Genomic DNA, 20896 nt, shown 5'->3' on the forward strand with positions numbered 1-20896 from the left:
TTTGGTTTTGTACTGTGGATGTATGGATGTATTCTGTGTTTCCTGTTTTCTCTTCTTTAAATTCCAAGTTATTTTATGGTCATATTCTTTTCTAACTAAAATGTCCCCAAATATCTTCCAAGAGGAATTCATTCATTAAGCATAATTATTCCAGGAATTCATTCATCAAACATAAATATATTATACCCTTTGGAATTATTTTTACCTCTTCGTTACTTTTATCCCATTTCATTACTTTGACCCTGTGACTATATACTATGCAAAAAAATACAAGTCTCAGCAAAATGCTATCACCCAGCTGACCCCCCTGAGTAGGTACTCCCATTCCAATACTCTGAATCACCCCTTCTTGCCCTCTTCACTATTTATGCCCTTTCCATTCCCACTCTTCCCTTTCTGCATCTCAGGATCTAGCCATACCTTCTCCTGCTCTCTCCAGGTTCTTATTTGTAATTAGTACATTCCAGAATTCTCTTCTTTCTCCAGTCTATTTCATAGCTTCGCATTCATCTTCTCCCCAAATAATTTCTTCCAAACTGTTGTGGGATTTCTCCTGTGAGAGATAATTTTATTTCATCATTATGGAGCAGTATTATTTCATTTGCTGACTTTGCTTTTTCTAGAATCTAAATTAATCAACAGCAAGGACAGAATTAAAATAAAGCCCCAGTTATAAATGCCCTGATAGTTCCCTCAGTCTCTGTATGAGTCCCTTGTTTTGTAATATGTAACTATGCCAACCATTTTCTGCACTTGATTATGGCCTGAACTCATTTTGATGAGTCTCAGACAAAATCCCTTTAATCCATTTTATGTAAGCCTTTCCACAGCCTTAAATGCAGTTGGCACAGGGAAGCAAAGAGTATTGCATGTTCAAAGCAAAGCAATATTTGAGTGTGGGAATGGGCAGAAGGTGAGGGGCAGAAGCCTGAAATGGGAGGCCCATTCATTAATTCATGAAAAATGTACTGAGCACCTTAAATGCACTGGGCATGGGGTGCTGGGGACACAGCAGCAATGAAAGTTGGGGACGTCATCTAAGGCTTTTATTATACAGCACTAGGTAGTTTAAACTTTTCCTTCTAGGTATGAAAAACCATATAATGGTATTAAAGGAAGTATTGATACAATCTTTATTTTTTAAATGTCTGGTTATATTGTGGAGCAGAGAATGAAGCAGAAAAGATTGTATGAAGAGAAAATAGTGAAGTTATCACTTAAATAGTCAATGTGAAGAACCAATGAGAAGACCAAAAATGATGGCAGCAGTGGGATTAGAGTTGGGAAATGTCTAAAAGGAACAATAAACTAAACTGCATCATTAAATGATAAGAATTTGAGAATACTGGCAATTTTTTAATTCCCAACATGAGACTATTAAATCATTTCCTAATCTTACTGAATTAAAATGTTTTACCAAATATTTTATAACCATGCATCAGTAACTATTACAATTTTACAAATACTGTAAATTCAAACAATATGAATATACTATCAATGGATTCTTTGGGGGTTTTTGTAATATCTATTTTACTTTCACAATAATTCATGACAATAGAGCATAAATAAAACCAAGAGTAAAATAACGGTGCTTTCAGATAAGACACAGTTATTTGGGGAAGAAATGAGAATATAATCTGTGATAATGATATTATATCTGCTTTTAATTATTCTATATAATCAAATCCTCTCATTTACTCCATTTTTTTATAAATAATTCATTGGCAACAAAAACGGTCACTGAGCCAAGTTATCTCTAAATATTTTCAATAAATCAAACATTAGTAAATAGTGTTGACCATGTTAGTTTAAGAAACAACTAAAAAATAATTACCTTGATTTAGCTAATTTAAGTAAATTTGTTTTCTAAAGTTTAAAATGTACATGCTAATCCTTATTTACCAAACATATATGTCTTTACCCTTTGACTTTTAAATATCAAATCATTCAAGAAAAATACATAGCACCTGTGAATACAGATGTTTTACAGACTTAGGGAATTCTCGTCACCTAACATGGCTTTTCTGATTCCACACTGACTTAATGCTCTGTGCCAGATAATGTCACACATATTGTCCTGTTTAATCTTCACAACCATCCTGAGAAGGATTTTACAAATGAAGAAATTGAAACTTCTAAAAATAAGCTGTTTCCCAAATCACATGATTCATATCTTGTGGAAATGATCATTTTAAATCAGGTGCTATTCTATATTGCTAAGATATCACTGCAAATATTCATACTGCCATGCACAGGGATCTGGTAACAGCAAAAATTAAGGGGAAAAAAGCATTCTGGATGAAAAATTTCACAAGTTATTCGGACAGCAGAATGGTCTCCCTTTCTGAGTGTAAGAAATACCCCCTTTTTCCTGATAGCCAACATACAGTCACTATGAAAGTCCAAACTAGGTTATTTTTATTACAAGTTTACAATCATCTAATTATTATGGTCCTCCAGAACTATTTAAAACAGGAACTTCTGGACTGTCTTTTAGCAAGATAATAAAAATTTTCTCTGGAAAACATTTCTTTCTATGCTGTAAAGATGCCTCAGAATATATGGCCACTCTCTGGCTCAATTCCAAGTTCTGCTTTGCAGTTTAAACCACCCTTTGTAGAATTAATCAATACTGTTAAAGCTGCAGATGGGGCCCTGTAGGATAGAGGAGGCTGAGTAGAGCAGACAAGTTAATAAGATAAAAAAATATGACCTGATATTGTTCTCCTTGCATACCTGCAGGCAGGGTTTCTTTGAGTAATGCAATGAGGAATAAGTAAACTACCAAATGTTTATCAAGGTTACATATTTAACAAATAAACAATAGAAAATAAAGGAAAAAGTTTAAATACCTCCTCTTTTCACAACAAAAATAAGGAAGTAAGGTTGGAAAAGGAAAAATGATTTCCCTCTACTATCTGTATAAAAAAGTAAAATTAGTATTGTATTGACAGCAGGCAAATTCTCCCAAATGATTAATGTAAAGAAACAAAAAGTACACTATAATTCTACTTTCATAATAATAATCTATAGAATATAGGAAAACAATATGATTACTTTAACCACTGCTATATATTGATGTTATCAACCAACAGTGAGAGAAACTATTATGAAGAGAGTGAAATATGCTGCAAGACCTCATGAGTCAACAGAGAAAAACAAGCCAGAAAGATTTCCCTTTACCCCCATGCATTCTTCCTCTCCATCACATGCAATCCCAATCAAGCTAGTATTTTTGAAGAAACTGAAAGTCAGTCCCAAGTCCTTCCTGGCTAGGAGCTACTATAAAACATGTTGGAAAAGGCATTTTGGGTATTCCCTATTTATTACTTGATTTATTCATTGCAATGATTAAACTGGCATTAACTCTGATGTACTCAACAAATGTTAACTATTTTTATTACCAGAGACTTTCCAAGGGCAGGGCAGTAGAACAAGGGATTGCCTTGTCTCTGGAGATTTAAAAGCAGTGATATATGCACTCCTATGTTTATCAAAGCATTATTTACAATAGCCAAGATAAAGATGCAACCTAAGTGTCCATCAACAAAAGAATGCGTAGAGAAGATGTGGTACATGCATTCAATGGAATAAAAAAGAATGGAATCTTGCAATTTTCAAAAATATAAATGGACCTAGAGGGTATTTTGATGAGTGAAACAAATCATACAAATAAAGGCAAATACCACATAACCTCACTTATATGTAGAATCAAAAAAACAAATGAACAAAAAAATGACAGAAACAAAGTATAGATTGGTGTTTGCCATAGGGGAGGGGATGGGAGATGGGCAAAATAGGTGTAGGGATAAAAAGGTACAAACTCCCAGTTTGAAATAAATTGGTCCATGGATTAAAGTACAGAATAGGAAATATAGTCAATAATATTGTAATATATTTGCTGATAGATGGTAACTACACTTATGGAGGTGAGCATTTGATAAAGTATGTAACTGTCAAGTAACTATGTCATATACCTTAAACCAATATTGTATATCAACTATATTTCAATTTTTTAAATATATTTTTCCAATCAATGATAAAACTGATTTAAAATTAATCTGCTCTTAAACGGTATGTAGTAGTTCTCAACAATGTCACTGGTAAATATGCCTCTCCTCAAAAATCTTCTGTTGCTCTAAGCTCAAAATAATTGCATAATATTGTGAGGATTATATGATTTAATATATGCAAGAAGATTAGAACAGTACCTGGAATATAGTAAGGGATAAGAATTCCTTGTTTTGTTATATTTTAAAATTATTTGGGAAAGATTAGGAAAAAAGGGTATGGACTGCAAACTTTATCTTCATTTTACAAAATGAAACTGAAGTTCAGAAGGATTAAGTAACATTCCCAAGATGAATCACACCAGTGGTAGAGTACAAATTCTACCTAGTAACTGTGGCTCCAACATGCAAATATAACACATTTTTAATTTTAAGAGTGGGAAACTTTTTGAATAAAATAAAATCTGTGCCTAGGTACCAAAGAATAAATAATTTTCAAATGGCCAACATAGAGATGTGAAAATATTTTATCATTCTTAAATATTATTGATCAATATTATAGCCATAACTTGAAAATATTTGAGATACCTGTGAGAATAGTATTTCCTAAGGAAATTAAAATCTGCAGCCCAAAATATTCAAGTTTCTTTCCTAAAATTTCCCTGAAAAAACATATACAATTTGTTGGCATCTGGGCACACAAGTGCAAGAAAGGAAAATTAGTAAAATACCTACTTGTATATTCCTTATATTCTATTAGGTACCTTTGTTAAACAATCAAAAAATAATCAAAAATACAATAATATGTACATGGAAGTATAAATCACACCATTGGACCATATCAACTAGCTTAATCCAAAAAATTTATTTAAGACATGATTGTATGTACTATTCAGGCTTGAAAACTTCAATCTGTAACACATATTCAATAGGAAAACCAAAGTAGAAATTCTGTATTTCAAAAACAAACTATACATTTTATACAAAATAAAAAAATTTTTTAAGTTTTACCCAGAGCACATCAAACAAAAAACAGGATATTAATACCAAAGATTAGCACAGTAAATGTTACAAAGGACTACAAAATAAACCAAAACTGTGCACTACTTGATATTACATTTCCAGGCTCACCTGTGACATTTGAAAATATTAAACATTTTTAACAATGTGTATGATAACATTTGCCAACTTATAATCTATCTTAAGCACTTTTTAATAGTCAAATCACCTGAGAAAGCAATTCTGTACCTTAATGATATCGTCAGTGGTAGTTCAGAAACACTATAATTTCAAATGCACTCATAATAATAAAAAAGTTTTGGAATTTCCATGTTATTTCTGTATTGAGACTATACCGAAGCTGTTTACTTAGCATTACCTAATTTAGACTACTTAGCATTACCCTTTTATGTACAAAATGAAGTTTATGTTTATATTTTCCAAAAATACCCCTAAGGAACAAATACTATGAATCCATCTGAGTGAAATGTTTGCTCTTCATTTGAACTTAAGCTGAAAATAATTCAAACAAGCAGATTAATCATCTAGATCGACTTCAAGTATAATTAAAGAGGGTTGTGTGATAGTGTGTGTGACCATGTTAATAGCCTTCAAGCCAGGCACACTGGGTACGGTGCACTTTAGAAAGAAAAGACAGGTAAATCACCCTGACCCCAATGTAAGAGATGATCACAACTCTCAGAGCATTCTTCCTTGGGATGGAAATGACTACACATGTGCATAATGTTAAAGTCCCTTTTGGACCTGGAATTTGTTGTCCTGGGAGGACACACATGCAAAAGTGTTCCTGGGTTCCCTAGGGAGGCCTGCAAGATGGCAGCAGGAATTCTGGAGGGTATAAATTCCTGCCTTCTTCAGCCTCCCAGGGGGCGTCACTGAGGATCTGTCTGCTGGATAGGTGGCCCTGTTCCTCAGCCAGTCTTGACTCTGGAATGAAAGTACAGTAACAGCCTAGCCCTGCCAACCTACTGTGCTTGCCACTGTGCCAGACATGAGTCCTCACCAGTTGCTTTCAGGCTGTAAATTCCCCCTGAATTTTCTTCTTGCTCCACCCTAAGAATCTATTGGCTCCATTTTGGGGACTCTGTTTTGTCTTGGTTTCCCCTCCTAGTGGAAGTAATATTAACAGTAATACTACAGCTAATTACTTGTTAAGTGTCAACTATCTGCCAGGCATTTTCCATAGCACATAACATTTACTAATCTATTAAATTCTCACAACAACTCTATTAAGTAGATAACATTATTATCCACATCTCATAGATGAGGACACAGAAGTTAAAGAAGTTGCCCAAAGTCATGTAGTTAAGTTAGTAGTATAACTGAGATTTGAATCCAGGTAATCTGAGCCCAGGGGCCATGCTCCTAACCTTTAGTCATACCTCATTAGGAATGGCCGCTCCCTTGAACTCTCGCCTATTTTGGTGTTTGAGACCATATTTCCTCTTAATAACCATCCTTCACCTGGAATAGGACAGATATCCTGTATGAGTTCCTCTGCTGGCTATCACAGGCTAGGGTTCTGTTATATTAGTGGCTCAAAACTTCAATGTTATGGCCCACTTGACTGAACATCAGCTCTGGCTCCACTTTTCTTATGGCTCGAATGAGCATATTAGAACCTGCTATTTAGAACAGATGTCCAACCCACAGTTGAGCTTGCTGCTCTCTTTGGATAGTCCACAGAATAATCCCTCAAATGTCTCAAGGTTCAGCTGCTACAACCCATTTAATTTCTCCAACCACAGTTCTACTCAGTCTGTCTTCCATCCTGCTCCTCTCTGGCCTACTGGCCATTTGAGTTACGTGACAGGGTGGACTTGTACAATAGGATTCAGACTTACATAAGAGAATGAAGAGATGAATTATAGCACCAAAGGACAGAGGCTGTGGGAAATGGCCCCAAGGACAAAGCAGTGCAATGACAGTGTGGAGCAATAGGGATGGGAGATAAATGAGCCTTCAAACATGATGGGACAGCAGTCCTGGAAAATCCTGGACTGCCCATGGCCCTGGTGGCAGTGGAGCCAGCAAAAACAGCAACAATGACAATGGTGTTGGACTAGAACCAACAGAAACAACCATAAAAGTAATGTTAAGAGAAGAGGCAATGCCAGAAATGAGACCCCAGCAATGCTGGTAGTACTGACTGGAACAACAATGTAGAAATGGGGTTACTCAGCACCAATGTGAAGGCAGAGACAATAGAGACAATGAATCATGCCCAAGTCAAAGACAGGCAGGCCCATGTCCTTGGAAATCATCTCTTGGATTGCCACAGGCAAATGCAGCCTAGGAAATGACATATAATTACTCCAGATTAATTGGTAATTGAATTCTGCCCATTCTCCCTTTTCAGTACCTATTTACTCTTTTTTATCCTGACTACTTCTATCCAGACAGTATTTCACTGAAATTATCACAATAATCTCCTAAAATCTTCCTGCCTTTTATAATTCATCTTCTATACTGTTGCCAGAAAGTGAGCTTGATCATATCACTCCCCTGCTGAAAACTCTATGACCATCAAGATAATGCTCCAAATCTTCAGTGAAGCCATTTTTTTTCTAGCTACACCACTGAACATCACCCTGTTATTCCATGCCTGTCTGTAATTCTGCACCTTCTCCATTCCACTCCCTATTCTAACCAAACACCTGGAGAATACACAATCATGTCTTAGTTCAAACACAGTTTCTTTCACAAAATCTCTTAATGACCCAACTAAAATTAGCCACTCCCTTTTCATAAATATGTTTAGATAGGTACATGACAGCTGGAAAGAAGGAAGGAAGGGAGGAATGAAGGAAGGGAGGGAGGAAAGGAGGGAGGAAAAAGAAGAAAAATAGAGAAAGAGGGAAAGGAAGGAAGGAAGGCAAGAAAGAAAGAGAGGAAAGAAGGAAGGAAGAAGGGAGTGAAGGAAGAAAGAAAGGAACAAAGAAAGAGAGAGATAAAGAAGGGAGGGAGGCAGGGAAGGCAGGCAAGAAGATACAATGTAGATACAATGATTACCAGTACACTCACAACTCAGTATCAAAAAAAAACATTACTGTCATCTTTAAAATCCCTTTCTGTCCCTTTTCAATCCATTTTCTCCACTTTGCCATCTTGAAAATATATGTTTTCCATTCCCCTGTATTTCTTCATGACTTTTTCACATATGTTTGTACCCCTAATCTACCTACCTATCTATATCTAATTATAGTGTTACAGAAAACCAGAAAACCTGGACTGGATCACTGATGGAAGAACCAAAAGGCACTCGGAGGTCTTGGAGGGTGGAGGTTTACTTTACACGGACAAGCTAGGAGGAGAGCAATCTCCAAAAGTCTGAGCCCCGAGCACAAGCAAGGGGGGCAATTTATACTAATTTGATATGTGGCATTTCAGCATTTGCAGCAAGCAGGGCGACAAAGGAGCCCAGAGGAGTGAGAGGCCAGAGGAGTGAGGAGAGGGAGGCCAGTAGTGTTCTGCTAATCTTGCCAATGAAGAGCCTGGAGGAGTGAGAAAAAGCAGAGGGGGCCGAGAATTTTCTGCTGACCTTGACGGCTGTGTTGAATATTTTTCTTATCAACAGTATACATAATTTTCTACAATTTGCTCTTTTGTTCCCTGTTACATTTGTGAGATTCATCAACATTACCAAATATAACTGTAATACATTAATGGGTTCTTTGTGTCTCATCATATAAATATACTGCAAAATATTCCTCTATTCTACTGTGTGGGACATTTTGGGTTGTGAACACTTTTTTGTTTTGTCTGTTTCTTTTTAAATTTAACAGTGCACAGTGGGATTCTCCTTAGGAACATAAAAGATTAATTTAGAGGTTATATGTATATATCTTCAAAAAAAGATGTATACCTCTTTCAGAAAACACTATTCTCCAAATTGTATCAATTAACTTTCCCACTAGCAATGCATAAATGTTGTCTTCGTACTTACCACAAACACTTGCAACAGGAAGGTTCTAACTGATGTCAATATGGTTAAGTACTAAATCGTGTCTCACTGTGGTTTTAATTTGCATTTTATGATTACTAGCAAACTTCAGTATTTTAAATTGTTTCTTAAATTTTCCTCTTTTTTGAACTGCCGTTTTAAAGTCTTTTTTTTCCTGAGATTTTAAAATTCTTTCCACTTAAGAGTTCCTTATATATTCTAGAATGCTCATACTTTGTCAGTTATATTAATTATAAATATTTCTTCCAATTCGTGGTTTCTTTTGTCATTTCTTCACAATATATTTTTATGAGCAAAAGTTCTTATATTAATATTATAGCCAAATATACTAACTTTTTCATTATGATTTGTACATGCTGTGACTCATTCAATTTTTGCATCGTTAATAAGAATATTTTCCTATTTTGTCTTCTATATAGTTTGCCTTTACTTTAAAATACATCTTTATAGCTGGTGCTTCTGTGGGTGTGGACTTTGAGCAGGGCTCTGAGGTGACGGCCTGTCTTTGCTCCTTATGGTCATTTCTGGCTCGTTCAGCTGGCTGGTGGCTGAGCAAGTTGGAAGGTCCTAGGTGTCCTCAATCACCCAACAGGGACTTGGTGCTGGATGTTGACTATGGTGCCTTCTCTCTCTACATGGTCTCATCCTTCAGAACCTCTCTCTCCAAGTGGGATCTCCCCATTACCTTTCACTTTTAAATTGTTGGCTAAAAGATGGCTAAAATTTAAATTGTTGGCTGAAAAGATGGCTAAAATGACCCCCATCTCCAATACCCCATGAAGGGATGGACTATAAGAATATTCAAGAACTGACTTTATTAAATACATAGTTGCATAGCAACCAAGGTCATTGTCAAGATATATTCAGTGGACTAAACCTATAATTTTTCTAAATTTAAAAGCACTGACATCAAACTACACACCAAAGAGAAGATGTTCCTATTACAAGTTCAATAGAAACACAGGACTCTGAAATACCACATAGGAGAGGGTTATCTATTTTTAAATTTCTTGCATTTAACATAATATTTTGTTTGCTTCATCTTTGTTTCATTCTTTTAAAAGTCTGAATCTTTAGTTACATCAAATTTATTAATACAAGGTATATCACAGATATTTTATTTATTTTATTTATTTATTTACACTAGTTTTCATTCTGTTTCTGTCAATACAAAAATAATGCCACCTTGAGTTAGGAGCCAGAAAATATATTTGTGTATGAGAGGACTGTATTACCCTAACTTATTGATTCTTCTAAACTAGTTGGATAGCTCAATACCCCTTAAAGCAACAATACAATACCAATCACTCCTTCTTTCCTGACCCTCCCATTCATACCAAGTGTCTTCTATTTTCAGTAACAGACAGAAGTGGGAACCAGTTGATTTGAAATAGGAATTCAGCTCTGATATAATTTCAGTGGACTAAACCTATAATTTTTCTAAATTTAATATCTTGGCTGTTATACATCAGATACTATGCCAAGATTTTTCATATTTCATCATTTCACTATTTATTAATTCAGGATTATATACCTATTTTAAGGATGAGGAAACTTGCTTAAATGATTTGCACAAGATCAAGCAGCAAATGACCCAGAAGAGATCCATTATGGTCATAATCCAAAGCACACACTTTACATAATACTAAACTAGATCCAGTTTTAAGTAAATAACTCCAGTGGTGGTATAAAGGTGTGTTTAGAAAGGAAATCTACCCTTGATCTTTTCTAAAAGGCCAAGAAGTGATTAAAAAGGAAAAATAACAAGGGTAGAGAGACCATTAGGAAGCATTTGAAAAAAGTCCGGTAAAGTAAAAATGTGAATTAATAACATGAACAAAGGCAGAAGTGTAGGGAACGGAAAGAAAGGAATGAATCATTTTAAAGGAAAAAAACGTTAAACAGTTGAACAGGATTGAAGTCTATATATTTAATGAGGGGGAAAGTACATCTATTGTGGTAGATTATTGGGTTAATGGCCTTTAATGAACCACTGGGTCCATGTTCTTGTGTAGACCCCTCCACATTAACTCTGAGCTTGGCTGTTGGTGATATGACATGTTTTGGCTGATACGACATCCACAAATGTAATACAAGCAGAGGCCTTTAAAAAGCTTTCACATTTTCCAGCTCATTGGTGAAATGAACCATGTGAAAAAGCCACACTGGCATCTTTGAAAGTGAGACTACTAGAGAAGAGACAAGCAATCTTAGATGAAGCCCCTTAGACCAACCAGCTCCAGCTCAGCCACCTGCTGAGTACAGCTGTGTGAATAATCCCAGGTAAAACCAGCAGAGGAACCACTAAGTCAGACTTCGTTCCCAAGCCTAAACTGTTAATACTGCTGTCCTCAAAAGTAATTTCTTCCAAGTACTACCATTTAACTATTCAATTACCCAACTGTTTTCCAAAGTAGTTGTACCATTTTAAATGTATGAGGCTTCTAGTTCCTCCACATCCTTGCCAGTACTTACTGTGGTCAGGTTTTTGTTTTGTTTTGTTTTGTTTTGTTTAATTTTAGCCATTCTAACAAGCATGTACTAATATTTAATTTTAAATTCTATTTCAATCTGAAAAATCAATTTATATAAGATGACAGCAAAATTTTTACACAAATATAAAAAAGTCTTGTACATTAAAATATTAGTAAACTTTTCAGAAGTCACTTTACACTAATACACCTGTTCAAGATATTAGAAATGTTATTCTCCCATGAGGAAATTAATCTAAAACATCTTTTAGAAAAGTTTCTTTCTCATACACTGGCATGAATTTTTTTCTGGAATTTGAAATACTCACAAACAGTATTTCCCTTTATGTCTAGGAATCCACTCAAATACCACACATTCTAGTTTCCTTGTCCATGAACAAGAGGAAATTTCACAGGGAAGAGCATGGAAATGGTACTGAAATAAGCCTGTTCCTCAAGTCAACCCTGGGGACTAAGAAATTCAGTAGCTTTCTTCTCAGACAAGCATCTTTTGTACAGAATTTTGCCATAAACTAGTCAACAAAACCTAATGAGAACTTGCCTCATTCTTGTCTCATTTTGTCTACATGAGAGACTTGAGAGGTCACTACTCTCTTCCTTGTGTGAAGTCTGCAGTTGGATGATCCAAGCACTGGTTTGTGGGACCCAAGATAAAAGGTACATAAAGAGCATTTGGGGATCAAACATTCCTAGAACCTCATGCATCTTTCTGCCTAGAGTTAAGTCTATGCCTCTTACTCCAGGAAGGAATCCTGTCTCTTACAAGTATTTACATTATAACCCAAATTCATACACTTGACTTCCTAAACACCATGATTTCATCAAAGATAATGTGGAATTATAACGGCCACTTTGGTAAACTTTTAATATGATCAGGTTTTTTTTAGAGATATCTTAGAACAAAAAGAAAAGTTATGCTTTCCAGGGAAGCAGAGCATTTTGAAATGAATGTTTTGAAAACACCTTAGAATGAAGACAAAATAGAATCATTAATAAATATATGTCCTTACAGGAAAAATAACTAGATGTTCCCTTATCAGTCACTCAACCTTAAAGAAGGGAATGTCTTAATAAATATACTTGTAGATATTCTAAAGAGAAAGGACACTGTGAGGGAAATTTGTCTTGGATAAGAAAAGAGAAAATATGTAAAAAGTGAAATGATTAATCATGAGGTACACAAAAGGAGCTCTCAGGAAAAATCTCTCTAAAGATTAAGGAGCTCTTCTTAATGGCTTACAGAGATAAATAAGTTCATATATAGTGAAGATTCCAAAAATTTCTAGAAAATAAATTGAGCTATTATAATATGCTAAAAAGAGTATTCTTATAGAATCATAACAAATATTTTAAGAATCCAACTTCCCACACTTCAGGTAAAGTTTTACTATTAAAACTAGTTTATTATTTTTGTTTAATAAAAATAGCCATGTCTTCTCTGATTTATCATCATTAAATATAATACAAGTTTATGTTTTATTATATTCTTAGGTACTTGAGTGTGTTCTTCCTAAGCTTGTATAGGATCACTGATCAAACAAGCTACCATTTTTCCTACTTAATGTGTAAAGCTTTGAAAAATGTAAATTGGCATTTAGCCAAATTAACTCACCATTCTGAACCCTTTAATTCAATGATAATTACATTTTATGGTATGTGAGCTAGAAGATTAATTTATAAAATCTTTGGGATTACTATGAAACTGAACTAACTAATGGACATTAACTGGATGATGCCTAGATCATTCTGAGCATTTAGAATGCTAAAAACTGATTATAAGCTGAGTTTTAAGTTCATATGGCTTTCTTTTCTTATGTTTATATTCTACAGAGAGGCTATAATTTTCTGTCTATTTTAAGAAGTTGTATAATAGATGCCTATGTCTGTACAAAGATATTTAATGTATGTTCATAAGCTCTGTTTATATAATATGCTACCATGTGACAGTTGACAATTATCAACTCTCTGAGTTTTCTCTGTAAAATAGAAATTACTTTGGTTAAAAGTCATAATTAATATACTTGAATGAGATTCTACCATAAACAGACTTGGCAGAGAGGCATGACTTTATGTACAAAGTAATAAGAAGTGTTTTTGTTAAAGGAAAGAGAATAGTGTTCTCTTAAAATGAAATGACTGACCTTTCCAGAGTGGAGAAGAATGAAGGATAAAATCTGATGGATATAGAAAGTAATAGAAGGTACGAAGAAAGGGAATTTCATTTCATTTTTTATTAGATAATAGTATATGGAAACAATGAGTATGACAAGCAATAAAACATGTTAAAATCCTAGCAAAGTTTGTTCAATTTTAATGGGTTTGTGTCTTCAGCTGTTTATTGCTTTCAACTGAAATATGAAGGGTTTTTTTTCTGTGCAATCTTCCTAGAAAGCAAAGATTTCGTGTTTTTCCAGAAATTTTTTATGTGATTTCCTTCGCTTTTATGTGCTTATTTATTTAAGAAAGCAAAATTTTCTCACTTACAAAGTGTTACAATTTTTTATCATGTTGCCTTCTATGTTTATTTTTCAATGTTTTATTGCTATTTTCCATTTAGTAGCCAAATGTTTCTCAAGCATTTAAATTCTTAAGTATACAAATCTGATAACTTTTCATTGTTTTCCTTCATAAGATTGTATCTTAAATGTTAAAAGAAGTTAAATAAAACCTTCAAGATGTTTTTCATTTCTAAAAATATCTTTGGGATTTACCATGAGGCCTCTTAAAAAGTATTGACTCATTCTTTCACTGTTAAAAGGAAGATGCCAGAAATAATTAACTTTGTTTGATATGTTACTATTGATGAGTTTCATGGCAAGAGCTGTCAAATCCAAAAAGATGCTCAGCTTTCTCTAGGCTAAATTTGCGTAGGTAAAATACTTCAGTGTTCCAGAAATTATGCACAATAGGCAAACTAACAAGAGACTTGTCAGTACCCTTACTGGCCTTGATTTGTTTCTATTTATCAGAGTCTTACTGGTCCTTTGCCTGATGTAGGCAACAACAGTGTAGTCTACAGTCATAATTTCAGTTACTATTTAAAAAGGTAGGTTGGTCACATTCTTATTTCTTTAATTTGAACCTAGCAGTTTCTAGGATGGTGCTTTTGAATATTGGGGAGGCACACCAGACTTAATTAACTACAGAGTTCTATTAAAATAGAGAGTTTTTTGAGGAGGAGACAAGATGGCAGCATGAGTAGTTCAGCAGAAATCTCCTCCCAAAAAATATACATTTTTGAAAATACAACAAATACAACTATTCCTAAAAGAAACATCAATAGATACAGTACAACAACCAGGCTAGATCTACATCTGCGAGAACTCAGCACCACATGAAGGGGGTAAGATATAAGTTCAGGTCCCCCAGCAGGACCTGAACGCCCCCCTCCCCTAGACCCCAGAGGGAAGAAAGGAGTTGGAGAGGGGAGGGAGTGAAAGCCCAGGACTACTAAACAATCAGCTCTAGAAATCCACACCAGGAGTGCAGACACATGATGCATGGGGTGCTGGATATTAGAGAAATGGAAAAGCAAAACCTACCAGCAGGTCCTTGCAAGCGGCGCCCCTGAGACAAAAGAAAAGTGAGTGCTTTTTGCAAGTCTTAAAGGGACAGGGACCTCACAGCTGGACGAAGTCATCCCAACACACGCACCTCAGCACCTGGGAATCCAGGGAACTCTAGGCAACCTAACCCCCTGGGCAGCAGCGCAGCTCTGAAGCCCCTCACAGTGATAAGCAGCCTGCCAGTCATTCCCCCAACCAGTGCAAACCCCAACACACTGGCCCAGTAGTGGGAGAGCAGCAGCGCGCCAGGGGAGGCGGCGCCAGAGGAGCCTGGGAGTGGCCTGCATGAGCCACAGCGGCCAAGCGGCCCAGGGCCGGTTAACGTGGGCCGGCAGTGGCGGCGACAGAGCAGCCTGCAGGAGCCCGTGGTGGTGGTGAACGAGCAGCCCAGGAACGGCCTGTGCACACAGGCAGCGACTGCACCAGAGGGGCCCGGGAGAGGACCATGGGAGCTGGGAGCAGTGGTAGAAGAGCAGCCCAGGAGCAGCCGTGACCCCAGCAGCCACTCAGCCCGGCGCACAGCTACCCAGGCCAGACCCAAAGGCCACTGTTGGAACACAGCTGCCCAGCAAGGGTGCCGCTTTCATGGGAGAGCACACATGGCGCACCTGCCACTCCTGGCAGGGCTCTGTACTACTCTGACAGAGACCCCTCCAACAGCAGCTTAGGGGATTAACCTGGAAGCTGCTCCAGGAGTGTGGGTAACCAACAAAGGCAGCGGAGAAGAACAAGGTGTCCAGCAAGCAGGAAAGGACTTTGTTCTCCCAGATGACACATGTGCTACTGGTCCACAGCTACCTCTATCACCATGAAAAGGCAGAATAATTTAGTCCAGTTCAAAATAGTCCAGAAAACCTCTGAGACAGGGCTGGGGAGATACACCTAACCAATCTCCCCAAAAAAGAATTCAAAATAAAGGTCATGACAATGCTGATGGATTTTCAGAGAAATATGCAAGAGCTAAGGGATGAAGTCTGGAGGGAGATTACAGAAATGAACTAATCTCTGGGAAGACTTAAGAGCAGACTGGATGAGATGCAAGAGGCCATTAATGGAATAGAAATCAGAGAATAGGAATGCAGAGAAGCTGATGCAGAGAGAGATAAAAGGATCTCCAGGAATGAAAGAATTCTAAGAGAGCTGAGTGACCAATCGAAATGGAACAATACCCACATTATAGGGGTACCAGAAGAAGAAGAGAGAGAAAAAGGGATAGAAAGTGTCTTTGAAGAAATAATTGCTGAAAACTTCCCCAAACTAGGGGAAGAAATAGTTGCTCAGACCACGGAAGCACACAGAACTCCAAACAGAAGGGACCCTAATAGGGCAACACCAAGACACATAATAATTAAAATGGCAAAGATCAAGGACAAGGACAGAGTATTAACGGCAGCTAGAGAGAGGAAAAAGGTCACCTACAAAGGAAAACCCATCAGGCTATCATCAGACTTCTCAACAGAAAACTTACAGGCCAGAAGAGAACGGCATGACATATTTAATGCAATGAAACAGAAGGGCCTTGAACCAAGAATACTTTATTGAGCACGATTATCATTAAAATATGAAGGAGGGATTAAACAATTCCCAGACAAGCAGAAGCCGAGGAAATTTACCTCCCACAAACCACCTCTACAGGGTATGTTAGAGGGACTGCTCTAGATGGGAGCACTCCTAAGACTAAATAGACGTCATCAGAGAAAATAAAATCACAGCAAAGAAAGAAAACCAACCAAATACTAACTAAAGGCAAAAAATAAAATCAACGACCCAGAAAAGCAATCAAAGGAAACACAAAAGAGTACAGAACAAAACACCCAACATATGAAGAATAGACTAGGAGGAATAAGAAGGGAGATAAATAAAGAATCACCAGACAGTGTTTATAATAGCTCAATAAGCGACTTAAGTAGGACAGCAAGATAGTAAAGAAGCTAACCTTGAACCTTTGGTAACCACGAACTTAAAGCCTGCAATGGCAATAAGTGCATATCTTTCAATAATCACCCTAAATGTAAATGGAATGAATGCACCAATAAAAAGACACAGAGTAATAGAATGGATAAAAAAGCAAGACCCACCTATATGCTGCTTACAAGAGACTCACCTCAAACCCAAAGACATGCACAGATTTTTCCATTTCAGTCACCTTGGGTTCTCTTCCTCTTGCTACAAAAGTTCCCTTGATCTCAAACACTCTTTCACCTGATTCCCTCCTTTTACTGACCCTACTCCTATTTGTCCCAAGGAGTCACTTCCTCCAAGTTAAGTTAGCCTGCTACAAGTTCTCAACAACCATGTTCCCTTTCATTAGAGCACTTATCTCAGTTTATACTTACACACTCACAAATGTGTGTGGTTAATTCATGTTTGTTCTCCACCATTAGGCTGTAAGCTTCAGGTAAGCAAAGACCATACTGTCATTTTTATTTCTTCCCCAGACCCAAACATAACACACAACACATAAAAAAAAATTTTGTTGAAGATGGTGGCATGAGTAGAGCAGTGGAAATCTCCTCCCAAAACCACATATATCTATGAAAATATAACAAAGACAACTCTTCCTAAAATAGAGACCAGAGGACACAGAACAACATCCAGACCACATCCACACCTGCGAGAACCAAGCACCTCGTGAAGGGGGTAAGATACAAACCCCGGCCCGGCGGGACCCGGGCTCCCCTCCCCCAGCTTCCAGCGGGAGGAGAGGAGTCTGAACGGGGAGGGAGAGGGAGCCCAGGACTGCTGAACACCCAGCCTCAGCGATCCGGACCATACTGCAGACACAGTACATGCGTGGGGTCATGGATACTAGGGAAACAGGGCAGGAGAACTGGTGAGCAGGTGCCTGAGGCCAGTGACAGACCATAAAAAAAAGGGAGCGGACATTTTTTTTTCCTCTTTTTTTTTTTTTGCGAGTGGTTTTTGGAAGTCTTAAAGGGACAGGAACCCCAATACTAGGGAAACAGGGCAGCAAGAACGGTGAGCGGGTGCCTGAGACCGGCGCATGAGGACAAAGAAAATCTTGCATTTTTCACTTTTTATTTTTTTAATTATTTATTTAATTTTGTTGTTGTTGTTGTTGTTGTTTTGGTTTGGTGACAGCTTTTTTGGAAGTCTTAAAGGGGCAGGGCAGGACACTTAGTCCAGAGGCAGGGAATCTGGGGATCTCTGGGCACACTAACCCCCTGGGCAGCAGGGAGCACAGAGGCCCCTTACGGAGATAAATAGCCCTACGGCCATGCCCCCTCCAAGGGGGCTCCACCATTTTGGAGCAGCAGCCCAAGCCAGGTCACACCCACAGCAACAGCGGAGATAAACTCCATAGCAGCCTGGCAGGAAGCAGAAGCCCTGTCTGCACGCAGCTGCCCAGCACAACCCACTAGAGGTCGCTGTTCTCCCAGGAGAGGAAGGCCACAAACCAACAAGAAGGAAAGCTCTTCCAGCCATCACTCGTACCAGTTCTGCAAACTATCCCTATCATGATGAAAAGGCAAAACTACAGGCAGACAAAGATCACAGAGTCAACACCTTAGAAGGAGACACACCTAACCAGTCTTCCTGAAAAAGAATTCAAAATAAAAATCATGAACATGCTGACAGAGATACAGAGAAAAATGCAAGAGCAATGGGATGAAGTCCAAAGGGAGATCACAGATGTCAGGAAGGAGATTACAGAAATGAAACAAACTCTGGAAGAATTTATAAGCAGAATGGATAAGATGCAAGAGGCCATTGAAGGAATAGAAACCAGAGAACAGGAACGCATAGAAACTGACAGAGAGAGAGATAAAAGGATCTCCAGGAGCAAAACAATACTAAGAGAACTGTGTGACCAATCCAAAAGGAACAATATCCGTATCATAGGGGTACCAGAAGAAGAAGAGAGAGGAAAAGGGATAGAAAGGGTCTTTGAAGAAATAATTGCTGAAAATTTCCCCAAACTGGGGGAGGCAATAATCAAACAGACCACAGAAATACACAGAACCCCCAAAAGAAAGGATCCAAGGAGGACAACACTAAGACACATAATAATTAAAATGGCAAGGATCAAGGACAAGGAAAGAGTTTTAAAGGCAGCTAGAGAGAAAAAGGTCACCTATAAAGGAAAACCCATCAGGCTATCATCAGACATCTCAACAGAAACCCTACAGGCCAGAAGAGAATGGCATGATATATTTAATACAATGAAACAGAAGGGCCTTTAACCATGGATACTGTATCCAGCAAGACTATCATTTAAATATGATGGTGGGATTAAACAATTCCCAGACAAGCAAAAGTTGAGGGAATTTGCTTCCCACAAACTACATCTACAGGGCATCTTCCAGGGACTGCTCTAGATGGGAGCACTACTAAAAAGAGCACAGAACAAAACACACAACATACGAAGAATGGAGGAGGAGAAATAAGAAGGGAGAGAAGAAAAGAATATCCAGACAATGTATATAACAGCTCAATAAGTGAGCTAACATAGGCAGTAAGATACTAAAGAGGCTAACATTGAAACTTTGGTAACCACAAATTAAAACCTGCAATGGCAATAAGTACATATCTCTCAATAGTCACCCTAAATGTAAATGGCCTTAATGCAGCAATCAAAAGACACAGAGTAATAGAATGGATAAAAAAGCAACACCCATCTATATGCTGCTTACAAGAAACTCACCTCAAACCCAAACACATGCACAGACTAAAAGTCAAGGGATGGGAAAACATATTTCAGGCAAACAACAGTGAGAAAAAAGCAGGGGTTGCAGTACTAATATCAGACAAAATAGACTTCAAAACAAAGAAAGTAACAAGAGATAAAGAAGGACACTACATAATGATAAAGGGGTCAGTCCAACAAGAGGATATAACCATTATAAATATATATGCACTCAACACAGGAGCACCAGCATATGTGAAACAAATACTAACAGAACTAAAGGGGGAAATAGACTGCAATGCATTCATTTTAGGAGACTTCAACACACCACTCACCCCAAAGGATAGATCCACTTGGCAAAAAATAACTAAGGACACACAGGCACTGAACAACACAATAGAACAGATGGACCTAATAAACATCTACAAAACTCTACATCCAAAAGCAACAGGACACACATTCTTCTCAAGTGCACATGGAACATTCTCCAGAATAGACCACATACTAGCCACAAAAAGAGCCTCAGTAAATTCCAAAATATTGAAATTCTACCAACCAATTTTTCAGACCACAAAAGTAGAAAACTAGAAATAAACTGTACAAAGAAAACAAAAAGGCTCACAAACACATGGAGGCTTAACAACATACTTCTAAATAATCAATGGATCAATGAACAAATCAAAATAGAGATCAGGGAATATATAGAAACAAATGACAACAACAACACAAAGCCCACCTTCTGTGGGATGCAGCGAAAGCAGTCTTAAGAGGAAAGTATATAGCGATCCAGGCACACTTAAAGAAGGAAGAACAATGCCAAATGAATAGTCTAACATCACAATTATCAAAACTGGAAAAAGAAGAACAAATGAGGCCTAAAGTCAGCAGAAGGAGGGACATAAAAAAGATCAGAGAAGAAATAAACAAAATTGAGAAGAATAAAACAATAGCAAAAATCAACGAAATCAAGAGCAGGTTCTTTGAGAAAATGAACAAAACAGATAAGCCTCTAGCCGAACTTATTAAGAGAAAAAGAGAATCAACACAAATCAACAGAATCAGAAATGAGAATGGAAAATTCAAGACAGACTCCACAGAAATACAAAGAATTATTAAAGACTACTATGAAAACCTATATGCCAACAAGCTGGAAAACCTAGAAAAAATGGAGAACTTCCTAGAAAAATACAACCTCC

General features: G+C 37.2%; 1 pseudogene; it reads right to left on the minus strand.

Annotated features, from left to right (window-relative positions):
* Positions 1 to 311: 311 nt before the first annotated feature.
* Positions 312 to 20896, minus strand: part of LOC140849728 (E3 ubiquitin-protein ligase AMFR-like) — a 48087-nt pseudogene continuing 27502 nt past the window's right edge.

The sequence above is a fragment of the Manis javanica genome, chromosome 5 (assembly GCF_040802235.1).
Source record: "Manis javanica isolate MJ-LG chromosome 5, MJ_LKY, whole genome shotgun sequence".
NCBI lineage: Eukaryota > Metazoa > Chordata > Mammalia > Pholidota > Manidae > Manis > Manis javanica.